The sequence below is a fragment of the Erigeron canadensis genome, chromosome 7 (genome assembly GCF_010389155.1).
Source record: "Erigeron canadensis isolate Cc75 chromosome 7, C_canadensis_v1, whole genome shotgun sequence".
NCBI classification, from domain to species: domain Eukaryota; kingdom Viridiplantae; phylum Streptophyta; class Magnoliopsida; order Asterales; family Asteraceae; genus Erigeron; species Erigeron canadensis.
Window position 1 is genome coordinate 13,722,689 of NC_057767.1, and position 14,828 is coordinate 13,737,516.

The window sequence follows — 14,828 nt, forward strand, 5'->3', positions numbered from 1 at the left end:
CTTGTTAGAACACGCATACACACACCCTCTATTTATAGGCAAAGGCTAGGAAAACGCAAATGGCCATTTGCGTCTTCTGAAACACGCAGGCCCATGCGTGTTTCCAAGCCCAAGGCCTATTAGGGTTTTGGTCTGTTTGCGCGTTTCTATGGTCATTGCATACTTTTGCTTGTTTCCACAGAAACTCGCAAACCATTTGAGAGTTCTTGAGAACATGCATACTTTTGCTTGTTTCTCAGAAACTCTCAAATGACCATTTGAGTGTTCTTACTTTGAACAACCAAATCTTTTGCTTGTTCCTAAGAACCCTCAAATAACACGTAGGAGATAGTGAGTAAATGTCTTTACTGCTGTCAAGACGCAGAACCGACATTGTACTCTGAGTTAATGTCTTTACTGCTGTCAAGACGTAGAACTGACATTAACTCAACTAATGCTTTAACTGCTGTAAATATACGCAGAACTAGCATTAGCCTTCGACAACATTTCAACTGCTGTAAATACGCAGAAACAACGTCGTCTATATTACCTATTGGAAGTGGGTATATAAGATAATGTTTGTACTGCTGTAAATACGCAGAAACAAAATTACCTTAACTTCCCTCTGGAAGTACATTAAGTTAATATCTCGACTGCTGTTAATACGCAAAAACAATATGAACTTAAAGACTCTTTACATGTTATGTCTAAAACCTGCAAAAGACAAATAATAAACAAACATATAAACATAAGTTGGATCCCAATTGGCTCAACAAAATATGCCAAGGTAATATTAAGACAAACGGTAATTACAAGTTATAAGACTTGAACTTATACACAAATATACTTCACATATCTAGAATGCTCATGTCACTGAGAATTATGCACTAATATTAGGATTTTAAGATTTAATGGTGGTTGTAAAAACTTGGGTTTATTATAATGTTTTAAGCTTGTTGATATCCCATAGATCGAGTATTTGTAGTTTATAGATTTAAAATGGATTGTTGTGAATCAATATTTATCGATATGCATCAAAGTCCATTAGTGAAATCACACTGTGCAACCATTTATACATTTTTAATATATTATTGAGAATCAACTTAAACATTATACTGAAGAAAGTTGTTTTTAAATGAAAAATAGACTATGTCAATCAAAAACCTATTGTGCATCTTTATTTACAAAAAGACATACGCGTGCATCAAAAATTTCAAAAAGAAATTGGAAATCTGGAATAAAGAGAAGAAATGTTTTGGATGTAAATGTCAATTATACCCTTAAATTTAATATTAACTTATTAAATATAATAATAAATTAATTATCTTAATAAATGACAAAGATCAAGATCGGATGGTCCGCATTCTATCTTACTTATTTTACTATAATAGTTGTTTTATAATAACCACCCTCTAAGTACATAATCTAGAATCAACTCATTACTTTAAGTACTAAGGTTGTAAAATGATCGGAAAAACTTATGCCATTTACAGATAGAACCGAGATATAAGATAAAAAACCATCGACGAAGGCCAAGCCACCGGTTTTCACCTCGTAATGTTTTTGTTGCAGCGCCAAACAAGTTGCAAGGAAAAAACAAGTTTCGTCATGCTATTATTGTAAACGTGTCATGTTACTCATGTGATTTTTGGCTCCCAAATCCATGATCTGGAGGGTTTATTGTCATGGTGTGCAAAGCTTGATCTATGTAGGAAGCTTTTAAAGCAGCATACTCTTGCAAAGGTGCAACACCAAGAATACCTTGAGACGATCCTGGTCAGGGCTCAAAAGATGGCGGTGGTGTCTTTAGGTATAAATCCAGCACAATCTCAAAAGGAGAAGCATTCCGTGAAGGAGCAAAATTCCATGACTAATATTGTAACAGTTGTCAGTTTGACCCGTTTATTTTTTTCATTATAGGTGTTAAACTTTTTTGACTAATTGACAACGTCGACTAATCTTGGAAATCCTTAATAACTTATGTTTGTAGACATTTACGTTATATGTTTTGGTATTCGTGGGGTAGTAACTACCAGTGTAGGTAGATGAGAAGAATAAGCCTACTCTACCCACCCACCAACTCTTTTTCCTTATCGATTTCTTTCTTATGCAAGAACCCTCACACACATTCTCTTTCTCGTTATCTTCTTGCAATTTGTCATCAAGTGGTCAAGAAAAATTACAAGTAAACTTGTATAATACTAAAAGTCATCTTCAAAGTTCCAAGAATCTCTTTGGTTTCAAGTGTTTATCTCCTCTTTAAGCTCAAAATCAGATTGAATCCTCAAAGGAGATTTGGTAAGTAATTTCACTCTCAAAATGGTTGCTTTACTTTGTAGTAAGGTCTTTCTTAACTAGATCATTACATCTTGTTGTAACACCCCGAACTAGAGCTCGGAATATCATGGAAATCATATAGCACATTGTGGAATTATCGTGGAATATAAACTACATGAATTAAAATGATTCGTTGAACCCAAACTAAACATTTAAGCTACATAATTCAAGATAAACAAGAAGTCATCAAACGGTTACAAAACAATACACTTAAACTTTAATGGTTTTAAACATAAACCCTAGAAGGAGGCATACGGATCACGGATCCAAGAAAATCGTGCCATGTCCCAGCAAAAGCAAGAAATAGCCATCTCGTCTGAGTTTTCACCCGAATACCTGAAAAGTGCACTAAAAAAGGTCAACAATAGGTTGGTGAGTTCGTAGTGATGGATCACAAGGAACCATTACAGTAAGTATAAATAAAGGAAGGTAATGCCTTACAAGTAGCCTTTATACGTCACAATGTCAATCAAGATAGGTAAGCTTATAGCAAACCTCGTTACATAACAAGCCAACAATGTTCCACAAAATAATGAGCAATGCGTGTCATGAATATGCATGTGTGATGTCAATAACAAAGAATATGTGTCATATATGTCTTACAACCTCATCCAGTGCAACGATACTCACGATGTCGTTGACCCAACCAACGTGGCATCTCAAAATCATCAAGTATATACGTCTATATACTCGGGGTCTGTGTACGTCCCGTACATATCATCAAGTACTTGGAAGTACTCGGTCCGCACAGTTGTGGCAACTCTCATGTCTCACAACCGTCATCATTCATCAATCAACTAGTATCTTAATATGTAAATAAAAGTGTAAACAAAGTGTAACAATACGTGGGTATCCGCCACAATCATAAGTCCTCGTGTCCAACAAATCAACCAAATCACAAGATACATACATTTCATATGACTTTACATTCAAAGAATCATAGATGCTTATATATAGGGTCACTCGTAGCCTTCCCACCACATCTATAACCCTTTAAAGACATCATCATCTTCCATGCACAACTACTCTAAACACAACATGTAATTACAACGAATGCATATTAAACCAAATAATCAAGTCAAACCGTCAATAAGTCAATCAAACAAGTATGCGTGCACTTTCCATTCGATATCTCAATCGAGTAGGGAGCTACGAAACTCAGCTTTGTCGAGCACCAATGAGCTAAGTTCAAGTATAAGTGTTCAACGATCACCACACGTCCAAACCTATCTATAAACATTTATATTTGAAATAACACGATTTCTGCTCTCGATTCGATCTCAAGGTTCAAGTGTGTGTGTTCTTGGTGTGTTTAGTGTGTGTGATTTTCTAGAGAAAGAGAGAGAGAGAGAGAGAGAGAGAGAGAGAGAGAGAGAGAGACGATCTGAATTAAGTTGTATGTAAAAAATAGATCAAAGGCTTATGATTTCTAAGGAGTTGAGGGTATTTATAGTCTAACTCTACAATTAAGCTAATTGACCCTCCTAGTCCCTCAACTTTAGAAATCATTTCACCATGTCTTAACAACAACAACGTCCACTAACTTAAATTACAATTTATCACTATTTTTGGATTTCTAACATTCTCCCCCTTAGTGATATATTGTAATGAATGAAGTACGTGTTATTTTGTCTTGTAGGAATTAAGTTGATGAGCCCAATGGTGAAGACAATTAGTGTGATGAAACAAGTCTTCAAAGCTTTTTCATCGTCTCTGGAGAACTTGAATCAATCTTGGTCTTGGACTTCTTGAAGTTAAAACATGATGAAATTCTCAATGTTCTTTTTGAACAGAGAATAAAAAGAATGAGTCTAGAATCTTTGAAAATTGTTGAACCATGAGTCAGAGTTGTCTTTTGAAGTGCGGAAGGTATAAAGTTGGCTTTGGTTCTTCAATCTTTGATTCTTGAATGAAAATTTGTTTCCTTGGAATGAAGTAGCAAAAACTTAAACCCTCCCCCTTGATATATGCATTGAATCTTCTTGATCAAGTATTATCATATGACTTTGAAGATCTTGAATGAAATGTGTTGATGAAGACTCTTTCGAAGCTTTACTTCTTTGTCTTGAATCTTCCAATCAATCTTTCAACTTTTGTAGCTTTGATCTTTGTCATTTTGACTTAAAAACTTTGGAGAGTAAACTTTTTGAACAAAACTTGAATTAATCATGCTCCCCCTCAATTCATGAGTGTAAGCATTTTGGAGCATCTTTGAACATCATATCCTTATCTTTTGTAATTATCCTTTTTCCAAGTCAAGAACTCAATTCTGAAAATCTAAGCTCAATTGACTGAATTTCTATTAATCATAATTTTCCCATCAATCCCATACACTAAATATTCTCTCTTATCTTTTATCCGTAACCTCCATACACTCACTACAACCTTCTTGCTAACTCCATGTTTGCACAAATCAAGCTCAAAGATTTTCTTTCTCAATCAATTATAATCTTTTTCTCCCCCTCATAATGACAAAGTTGGGAACCAATGTCATTATGCAAACATTGATTGATTAACCAAAAAGAAAATATCACAAGTTAAAACTAGATTTGCATAGAGAAGTATCAAACAGCAACACATCAACCCAATTCAATAATCCTAACCCAAAGAATCCTAAGGGTTACTAAAATGTAAGGTTGAAGATGTTGATATAAATGTTATAGTATGATATTGGTGGTTTTTGTGTTTGTGAGATGAGATATGAAAAAACCGGATAAGGATGATCCGTTAACAAGTTCAAAAATCAAAAGGATTAATGAAATGACCGAAAGAAATGTATGACATTTTTCGGATTTCCTATGTATCATTGAATTATGCATAAAGCAATTTTCTAACATAGTTCGGTCTTGTAGCTTTTCAATTACGAGATTGCTTCAAAGAATATAAATCATGGTCAGTGTCACCTAAAGCGTTCGATAACCACAATCTATTATCCTTAAAGACTTTTTAGGAAACATCTGAGGTCACTGATAGACTTCTCGTTTACTCAAAAAAATTACACTCGTGCAATTATGAGACATACGTTCAACGTTGGAAAAGATATTAGCATTGGTAGGATTTCCATTTGATCATCGTGGAATATCATTGAAGATATCACTACAAATGTTCCGGCTATATCACATAGATATGCAATAATATCACAAAGATATGACTCGAAAGTGTCTTAAGAAAATGAAAATGATCAAATGAATGATCGAGCAAGATAGCTCTAGACACAACGTGATCAAATGAAGTCGGGGACTGGAGCAGAATGTCTCCCTTTTTTCAATATCAACATCTTCCAAATGAAGAGTCAATAGAAATGTAAAAAATCTCCGTGAGAAATGAAACAAGTATTTGTTAAGAAACACTTGAGTGGTTAGGTAAAGATGTGCATCGCTTCACTGGGTTCATGAAGTCTTTATCAAGATATCAACAAATGACATCCGATAGAAATGTGTTGTACCCGGCTATTTGAGAGTTTTAGGGAAGGGTGTCATTTCTTTTAACCCTTTTCTCACAACATATCACCATAACCTCTCACTTTTCGACTTTACTCCCTCCATCCTATTTGCTCGAAACCATCATCACTCAAAATACCCTTACAATCTAATGAAAAAATTGAATACTCCGGGGTTAGAACTTATCGGTGATGATGAAGTTCATGGAGTGAATCAATCTCTCAAGTGCAAACTAAACACCGAACTTCAATTGATGAGAATCATTTGAAAATCATCAAATGTGTGTAAGAAAATGATTTGAAACACATTTGAAGTTTTGAAATCACAAACTCCCCCTTAATTTATGCAAAGGTAGATCTTAAAAAAAAAATTCATAGAACAGGTAGAGCAAAAATTGGTTTTTGTGAAGTCAAAAAGAGTAAAAACTTTGTTGTGATATATACATGAAAAATAAAACAAAAAAAATTTGAGAGTCTAAAAGTGAATAAGTTTTTAAGAAACACAAAGTTTTGCGTCAACAACAATGTTCATAGTAAGACTATTAGAGAGTACACAAGGGCGTTCAATCCTTCGCATCTTACATCAACAAGTTGGATGCAAATAAAACATTTAAGCACAAATTTAACTCAATCAATTGTTCAAGATGAGACAACTAGGGAGTACACAAAGGCGTTCAATCCGTCGCTTCTCATATCAACAATTGAGAGTAACAAAATCTTTTGATAAGAAAAATAGTTCTATTGACAAATAAATAAAACTTTTTAAGAACGGGTTATACACAGAGTATGTATAAGCCATTTTGAAGTAAATAAATCGTTCAAGCACGGGTTACATACAGAGTATATGTAAACCACTAAGATATTAAAAAAATAAAGAAAAATCTTTTTGTTATTTTTCCAAAATTTAATATTTTTGTATTTGATTTTTGTCTTTTCAAATTTTGTATTTTGTTTTTCAAGAATGTATCAAGAACAAAATAAGTTAAGGTTCAAGATTTAACATGCCAAGCTTAGAGATAAGAAAGTTAAACCTTTTTCTCATCCAGTGGTTTAGTGAACAAATCTGCAAGCTGATAGTCAGTTCCCACAAAATAGAGTTCGATGTCACCTTTCTCAATATGATCTTTGAGAAAATGATATCTCACATCTATATGCTTTGATCGAGAGTGGTTTACTGAGTTGATTGCAATAGCAATGGCACTTTGAGAGTCACAATAGATGGGAATATGATCATATTTCAGACCATAATCAGTAAGCTGAGTTTTCATCCATAACACTTGAGCACAACAACTAGCCGCAGCCACATATTCAGCTTCAGCTGTTGATAGTGACACACAATTTTGTTTCTTGGAAGACCAACTCACAATCTTATCACCCAAAAATTGTAAAGTACTGGAAGTGCTCTTGCGATCAAGCTTACAACCTGCATGATCTGCATCTGAATAAGCAGTTAAATTGAATCCAGTATCCCTTGGATACCAGAGACCTAAATTGGGTGTACCCTTCAGATAACGAAATATTCCTTTCACAGCTTGAAAATGTAAATCAGTTGGAGCAGCTTGATACCTAGCACACATACATGTTGCAAACATTATATCTGGGCGAGATGCTGTAAGATACAACAATGAACCAATCATACTTCTATATCTCTTTTGGTCAAATGGTTTCCCATTTTTATCAGCATTAATACTTGTACGAGCAGCAATTGGAGTTGAAACTGAAGAACAGGTGGTCATATCAAACTTTTTCAACATGTCATGAATATATTTACCTTGTGATATAAAAATACCATTTGGTAGTTGTTTGATTTGAAGACCCAAAAAGTAGTTCATTCCCCCAATCATGCTCATTTCAAAATGATTAACCATTAGAGATGAAAAAGTTTTGGCAAAATGTTTGACTGGTTGACCCAAAGATAATGTCATCAACATATATTTGGACAAGAAGAACATGCTTACCTTGTTTACGAATGAATAGGGTAGGGTCAATTGTGCCTTTGGTAAAGCCACCTCGAATCAAGAAAGTAGATAAGGAATCATATCATGCTCGGGGTGCTTGCTTAAGACCGTAGAGAGCCTTGTCTAACCTGTAGACATGGTTTGGTCTTTTCGGATCAACAAAACCTTCTGGTTGTTCAATGTAAACTTCTTCTTTGAGATCACCATTCAAGAAAGCTGTCTTCACATCCATTTGAAACACAGTGAAGTTTCTGAATGCGGCATAAGCTAAGAAAATCCGAATGGCTTCCATACGTGACCATTTGCGATCATGAGGAAGAAGATCTTGTTGATTGACATCAACATCATCATCATTAAAACCAGAGTTTTGATGAGAGATGGAATCATAGCTTGGTAGAACAACTTCCTCGTAAGATGGATGATCGAAATCAAGAGGCACATATACATTTGGAGTGTTTATCGGATTGGTAGTCTGGGTAAATTGGGTAGGTTGTTCTTGAACATTCACTGGAGAAGAATTATCAGGAGAGGATTGAGAAGAAGAATCATTAGAAGAGGATGAAGAACTACTACTAGAAGAAGTAGCATTTTGCTCAGAAGAACTTGATGATGATTCATGATGGTTGTCAGGAACTGGATCATTGTTTGAAACTGGTTCCACGATGACTTGAGGTTCTTCATCATGAATCGGTTTAGAATTGTAGAATTCTTCAAAAAGAATATCTAACTCATCACTTGTTGGAGCTGGAAACTTCTTGAATTTAGATGCCAAAGTAGAAGTTCTTGATGAAGTAATTGAAGCACTTGGATCATTACTTGTTGGTAGCAAACTTTCTTGCTCAAAGATCATGCCCGACATCTCATCAAACCAAACATTCATTGTTTCTTGAATCATATTTGTTTGGCGATTGTAGATCCGGTAGGTAATCAATGTCTTGGAATAACCAACAAAGTAACCTTCATCACCTTTCTTCTCGAACTTTCCAAGATTTTCCCGATCATTCAGAGTATAACAAACACACCCAAAGATATGAAAATAGTTGATGTTGGGTTTCCATTTGTTAACAACCTCATAAGGAGTCTTCTCAAAACGCTGATTAACAATGGACCGATTCTGAGTGTGACAAGCAGTGTCAACAGCTTCAGCCCACATGTTGGAAGGTAACTTAGAATAAGCAAGCATGGTTCTTGCAGCTTTCACAAGCGTTCGATTTCTCCTTTCAATGACACCATTTTGTTGTGGGGTACGAACCGTAGAGAATTGGTGAGTAATGCCTTTGGATTTACAAAATTCATCAAACACGACATTTTTGAACTCAATTCCGTTATCCGAACGGATGTAACGGACTGGAAGTTGAAGATTTACTTGAGTAGAAGTGATGAAATCGATCAAAGTCTGAGTTGTTTCATCTTTGGAGGCAAGAAACTTGACCCAAGTATATCTTGAATAATCATCAACAATAACCAAGATGTATTTCTTCCCATTTCGGCTTTGTACTTTTATTGGTCCACAAAGATCCATGTGAAGCAAATGAAGAGGCGCTAATGAATTTGGAGATTTCTTGGGTTTATGAGAAGCTCGTTTAATCTTCCCAACAGCACAAGAAGGACACACATGCTCACTTTCATACTTATAGTCTGGCAAGCCTTCAACAAGATGCTTGTTGACCAAAGTATTGATGGTAGGAAAGTTTAGGTGAGAAAGCCTTCTATGCCACAACCAAGAATTCTTTGATGTAGCTTTCGAAATGAAACAAATATTATCAGTTGGTTGGTTATCATCGAGATTAACGGTAAAAAGGTTATCATCGCGGTCGCCACACAAAATGTCAACTCCATCTAGAGTTTGAACTTTGCAAAGAGATTGTCGAAAAAGAACTTGAAGATTATTGTCACAGAATTGTCCAACACTGAACAAGTTATGACTTAATCCTTCAACATAGCGAACTTTCTTAATGACAATTCCATTGCGTTCAATATCACCATAGCCTAAGATAGGTGCGAATTTGTTGTTACCAAATCGAACAGTTCCTATGAATCGTTCGAGAAAGTTCTTGAACAATGCTTTATTGCCAGTCATGTGTTTTGAACACCCGGAATCGAGTATCCAAACACAGATGGTTATTTCCTGCAATCAAAGAAATTTAACTGACTTTAGGTACCCACTTGAAGACGGGTCCTTTGTGGTTAGTTAAAACAGGCAGGGTATGTAACTTAGGATATGTATACAAACATGCTTTAGTATCAATATAGGCATTAACAAGCACATTTGGATAAAACCAACGAGCATTAACACATGAATCAAAAGTAACATGTCTACCACCATTCAAACCATACACACGAGAATTAACATTGTTTACAACATTACAAGGCTTAGCCTTGGCACCTTCAACATTGTTTTTCAAAGAGGATTTAAAAGATAAATTGTTTGACACATCAGAAACAAGCTTCTTCTTTCTACCCGCTTTTCTCCTTTGCCTTTTCTTCCTTTTATCAACTTTAGTGATCTTAGGTACTAAAGACTTAGCTACCCATTTAGACTCACTAATCAAGCTCTTTCCACTTATTGGATTGACACTAAGAAGATTAGAATGAGAGTTTTGAAGCACTTTTATCTTTTTAGACTCTTTTGGAGGTGCAGAAACTTCTTGTTTCTTAGGTTTATCATGAGAAAACCAGCCATATCTATCCCTATACCTAGTTGCACCATTTGAAGCATCCCTAGTTAGCAAAACTGAGCTAGATTTAGATACTTTAGGTAATGAACTAGATTGAGAGGTAGATGAAGAAACAATTGAATTGATTTCCAGAAGTTTCTTTTTGTTGTATTTGATTTTGGGAATGGTCTCAACTTCTTTGGTTCTGACATGCTTTTCAGAGGTAGGACACTTTGTTTTTAACTTATGGATTCTTGGTTTTTTGACAGTCTTTGGTTCAGTCTTGACAAGTTTTGGAATAACTTGTTTCTTAGAATAATGTCAAGTTGGATATTTGGAAAACAATTTTGGAGATTCCTCTTTTGATTCAACTTTGATTTTGGTAGATTCAATCTTTTTCTCAGTTTCAGAATCAAAAATCATCTTTTGTGAAAGGTTCAACCGGAGAGATTTTTGAAAAATCAGGAATCTTGGTATCCAACTTTACACCATGGGTAGTCTCAGGAATTAGATCAACTTGAACTGACACATCTTTGGTTTCACAAGAAATTAGAGTAGAAGTATCAACACCTATACTAGCACTAAGCTTAGGGTGAACAACTAATTCTTCAAAAGAATCACAAGTGAAAAACCTATAGTAGTACCATATCAAAACTAAACTATGTGCAAGTTCGTCATTAGATAAATCAGATTGCACATAATCATCAGCTATAGTAGCAGCAGTTTGACATGAACACTCAAGAGAATCAGTCAAGATCTGGGTGGAGGAATCAGTAGATGAAACACAAGTAGTCTTAGTGGAATGGTCTACTTTAGCACTTAGATAAGTTTGAGTAGAAACATTCACACAAACTTTCTTGGTGTCTACATCAATTAATTCATTCTCTGAACTTTGATTTTGAGACTTGAGATGATCAATGATTTGTTGTTGAGAATTCACCTTTTGTTGTAAACCTTCTATTTGTTTTTCCAAAAATGTGGATGGAATATATATTTTAGTAGGTTTAGGTGAAATACCAATTGACTCTTGGTTTTGAAAATTTGATGCTATTTCTTCTAATTTGAAAATTGAAGATTCTTTAAAATTACATGAAGCATTTATAGCATCATAGTTGACCACAAATTCAGTTTGAGGTATTTTCTCAACATCATCAGTCTCAAATTCGTCATCTAGTGGACGAATAAATTGCTGTACCATACCAAGGTGAAGAAATTTTTCATCATACAGAGGTTCAATTTGGTCTTTTGCCTTTTGTAATGGTGTGATATTCTCAAATCCCAACCCATGAAGAAGTTCCGATTTGTCAATTTTCGACTTGTTGAAATAGGCGGTAAAATCCAAAAAAGGGTTTTGTTCAACTTTATATAACTTCTCTTGATAGAAAAGTATATTCTTTTTTAATTCCTCAATTTGGTTTTTAAGATTTTCAATCTCAAAACCTTTCAAAAAACAAGTATGATTTAAATCAGAAATCTTTCTTTCTAGGTCAACATTGTTTGGTTTGGATTCTTGAAGCTTTTTATTAAAAATATCAGCATCCATTTGTCAAGCATTTGCTCGAAGCCACTCATTGGTCTTTTGAATTTCAAGATCTTGATTGGCTTTTTCAAGATCATGAATGGTCTTTTCAAGATTGTGACATTTATGTAATAACTTAGAATCAGGAGAGACATTCAACTCACATTCTTTAACCAACATTTGATCTTTGTATGTTTGAAAATCATGTTTAATAGTATCATAGTCAAAAAGTAATTTTGAATATTCTTCAAAGAGTTTTAAAAATTCACTTTTAGAGAATGAAATACTATTTTTTAACTTCTTATTTTTGTTGGTTAAAGACGTGATATGAGTTGTTAAATTTGATAAAGCTAAATCAAACGACTCTTTATCTTTAACTATTGAAAAAGCAGAGTGTAGATTTACCTCATCATCCGGGTATTCATCATCAGTGCTTTCAGCCTCAAAAGCTTTGTCCTTGGCCAACCTCGCCATGAAACACACATTTGCAGAGAGATCTTCATCTTCATCATCCGAGAGCAACAGCCATTTGTCATCTTCAGCAAGCAATGCATGACCTGGTTCTACTTGCTTTGCCAAAAACATCGTCTGCTTGTACTGCTCATAGTTCCGCTTACGAGGTTGCTTGCAATCAATTGCAAAATGACCAGGATTACCACAATTGTAGCACTTTTTATCAGAAGCTTTACCCTTCTTAACAACTTGTTTGTCATAACCTTCAACTTTCTTTTCAACATGTTTGGATTCACTTGATTCACCTTGACCATTATTCTTTGAATGATAGTGTTCCTTCTTGGGAAATGCACTTGTGGAAGAAGTGCGGAGATTATTGTTTGTTGGCCTTGCTTTGTAGAACTTTTTCTTGAAGTGCTTGGTAACTGCGGCAAGAGCTTGATATAATTCGTCAGAAACACCATCTCTTGGAGCCAACATATCATCTCCCTCCTCATCAGACGAAGAAACAACTACCATTTGCCTTTAAGAGCTTCTGAAACCTTCTTTTCAACAATTAATGCCAAAGGATCAGAAGATACAACTTCTGGCATTTTGTTTGATGAAGCTTTGTTTAGGACTTGATGTTCATTGAGTTTGAAGGATTCATGAAGATTATGGATGGAGAACTTGGCCAGATTTTGATGTTGCTTAATCTGAGATCCATAATCTTCCCACTCAGGACCAAGAGCTTTGATGAATTTTATGTTTAACTCAATCTCTGATTTCTTGACATTGTTCTTCCTAAGTTCATTTATGACATTGCAGAATCTACAGTAGACAGCCTCTAGAGATTCATTTGGCAATTTGCTGAAGTTGTCAAACTCAGTCAACACATTTGTCAATCTAATTGTTGAAGTTAGGTCAGATCCTTCCATTTGTCTTGCCACCTCATCCCATATCTCCTTGGCTGTATCATAAGAATCACAGAACCATAGATTTCATCTGGCAGTGCTTTGTATAAGCATGATCTAGCTCTATTATCTGCAGTTGTTCGATCTTTTTGTTCAGCATTCAAAAGATCAAGAGTGAGTATTGCACCAGTGGTGGGATGGCGATGAACTGCAAGTCGATTAAGGATGGAATCTTTAAGAAGGTGACCATTTGGTTGACATTCCACATAAGAACCACGGTAGAGAACTGGAGGTCTTGTGTCAGAACCTAATGCCAAAGCTTCACGAGAAGCCATTAGAAAGAGATTTGATTTGGAACTTGAATTAGAATGAAAGTTGAAAATATCATAATTTGAAATGATCTTGGAGAAGATCGTCCTAGGATAAGATCGTTTTGGAAGATCGTCCTAGAAGAAGAAAAAAGTAAGACGAATTGAAACACATCGTCCTAGGGTTTTTTTTTTTTTTTTCAAAAAGACTGAGACGATTCAAAAAAAATCGTCTTGAAGAACCTTGGATGAAATTTGATTAAGTAGGAATGAAAAGTGAAATTAAATGATGATTTTATCTTTTGGAATTGGAAATTGAAACTGAATGAAAGTGATTAAAAGTTGAAATTTGAAACTGAAAGTGATATAAATGAAACGATCTTGTGGAAGATCGTCTTGGAAATTTGAAGAAAAAAATGAAACGGTCTTGATTAAGATCGTCTTGAGAGACTTGAAAACTTTCTAAGTATTTTTGAGAAATTTTGACAGAATTTTGTTTTGAATTGGAAAGAATTAATTTGAGCAAAACCAATCAATAATGATCGATTACCCAGGAAGTGTGTGATTCCCGATCACAACAACTTCAAACAATCAACCACACCAACTCAACAAATAACAGACACTGAGACGCTCTTGGTCAAGATCGTCCTAGAGTCAGGTTAGCTGAGACGATCTTGGCAAGATCGTCTTAGTTTTCTGCCAAAATTTTCAAAGTATAAAACTTTGAATTGACCAAAACCTATCCTTTCGGATTAGTTAGCCACAATCAATGCTTCACACCACAACCACTTGCTAGAACGATCTTGTAAGGATCGTCCTACAAGCCACAACACAAAAGGTATGAATGAATGAAAATTCAAACACTAAGACGATTTGCAGAGGATTGTCCTAGTGAGAATCGTTCTTGGATCGTCTTCTTCATCAAACCAGTATGAACAAACTCCATTGATTACTTTTTAAAGCTTCAATATCTTTCGATTTACTTGGAGTTAGAACCTGAAACCACTTGCAAAATGTTTGTAATTACGTCTGCAACAAATCCTCGAACAAAATTCAGCTAAAAACACAACGGAATCAAATCCCGAAATTTGAGCGCCAAAAACTCAAAATTCAATTTCGAGTTCTAGATAGAATTGGAACTTGAAACTTGACAGGATTATGTTTAAAACTACCAGGAATCTAATGGTGAACAAAAAACGATGATTTTATGTGATATTTCTGGTGAAAAATGATTAAACAGTGACGGTATGAAAAACGGTTTTTAATCTGAAATTGGATGAAAATT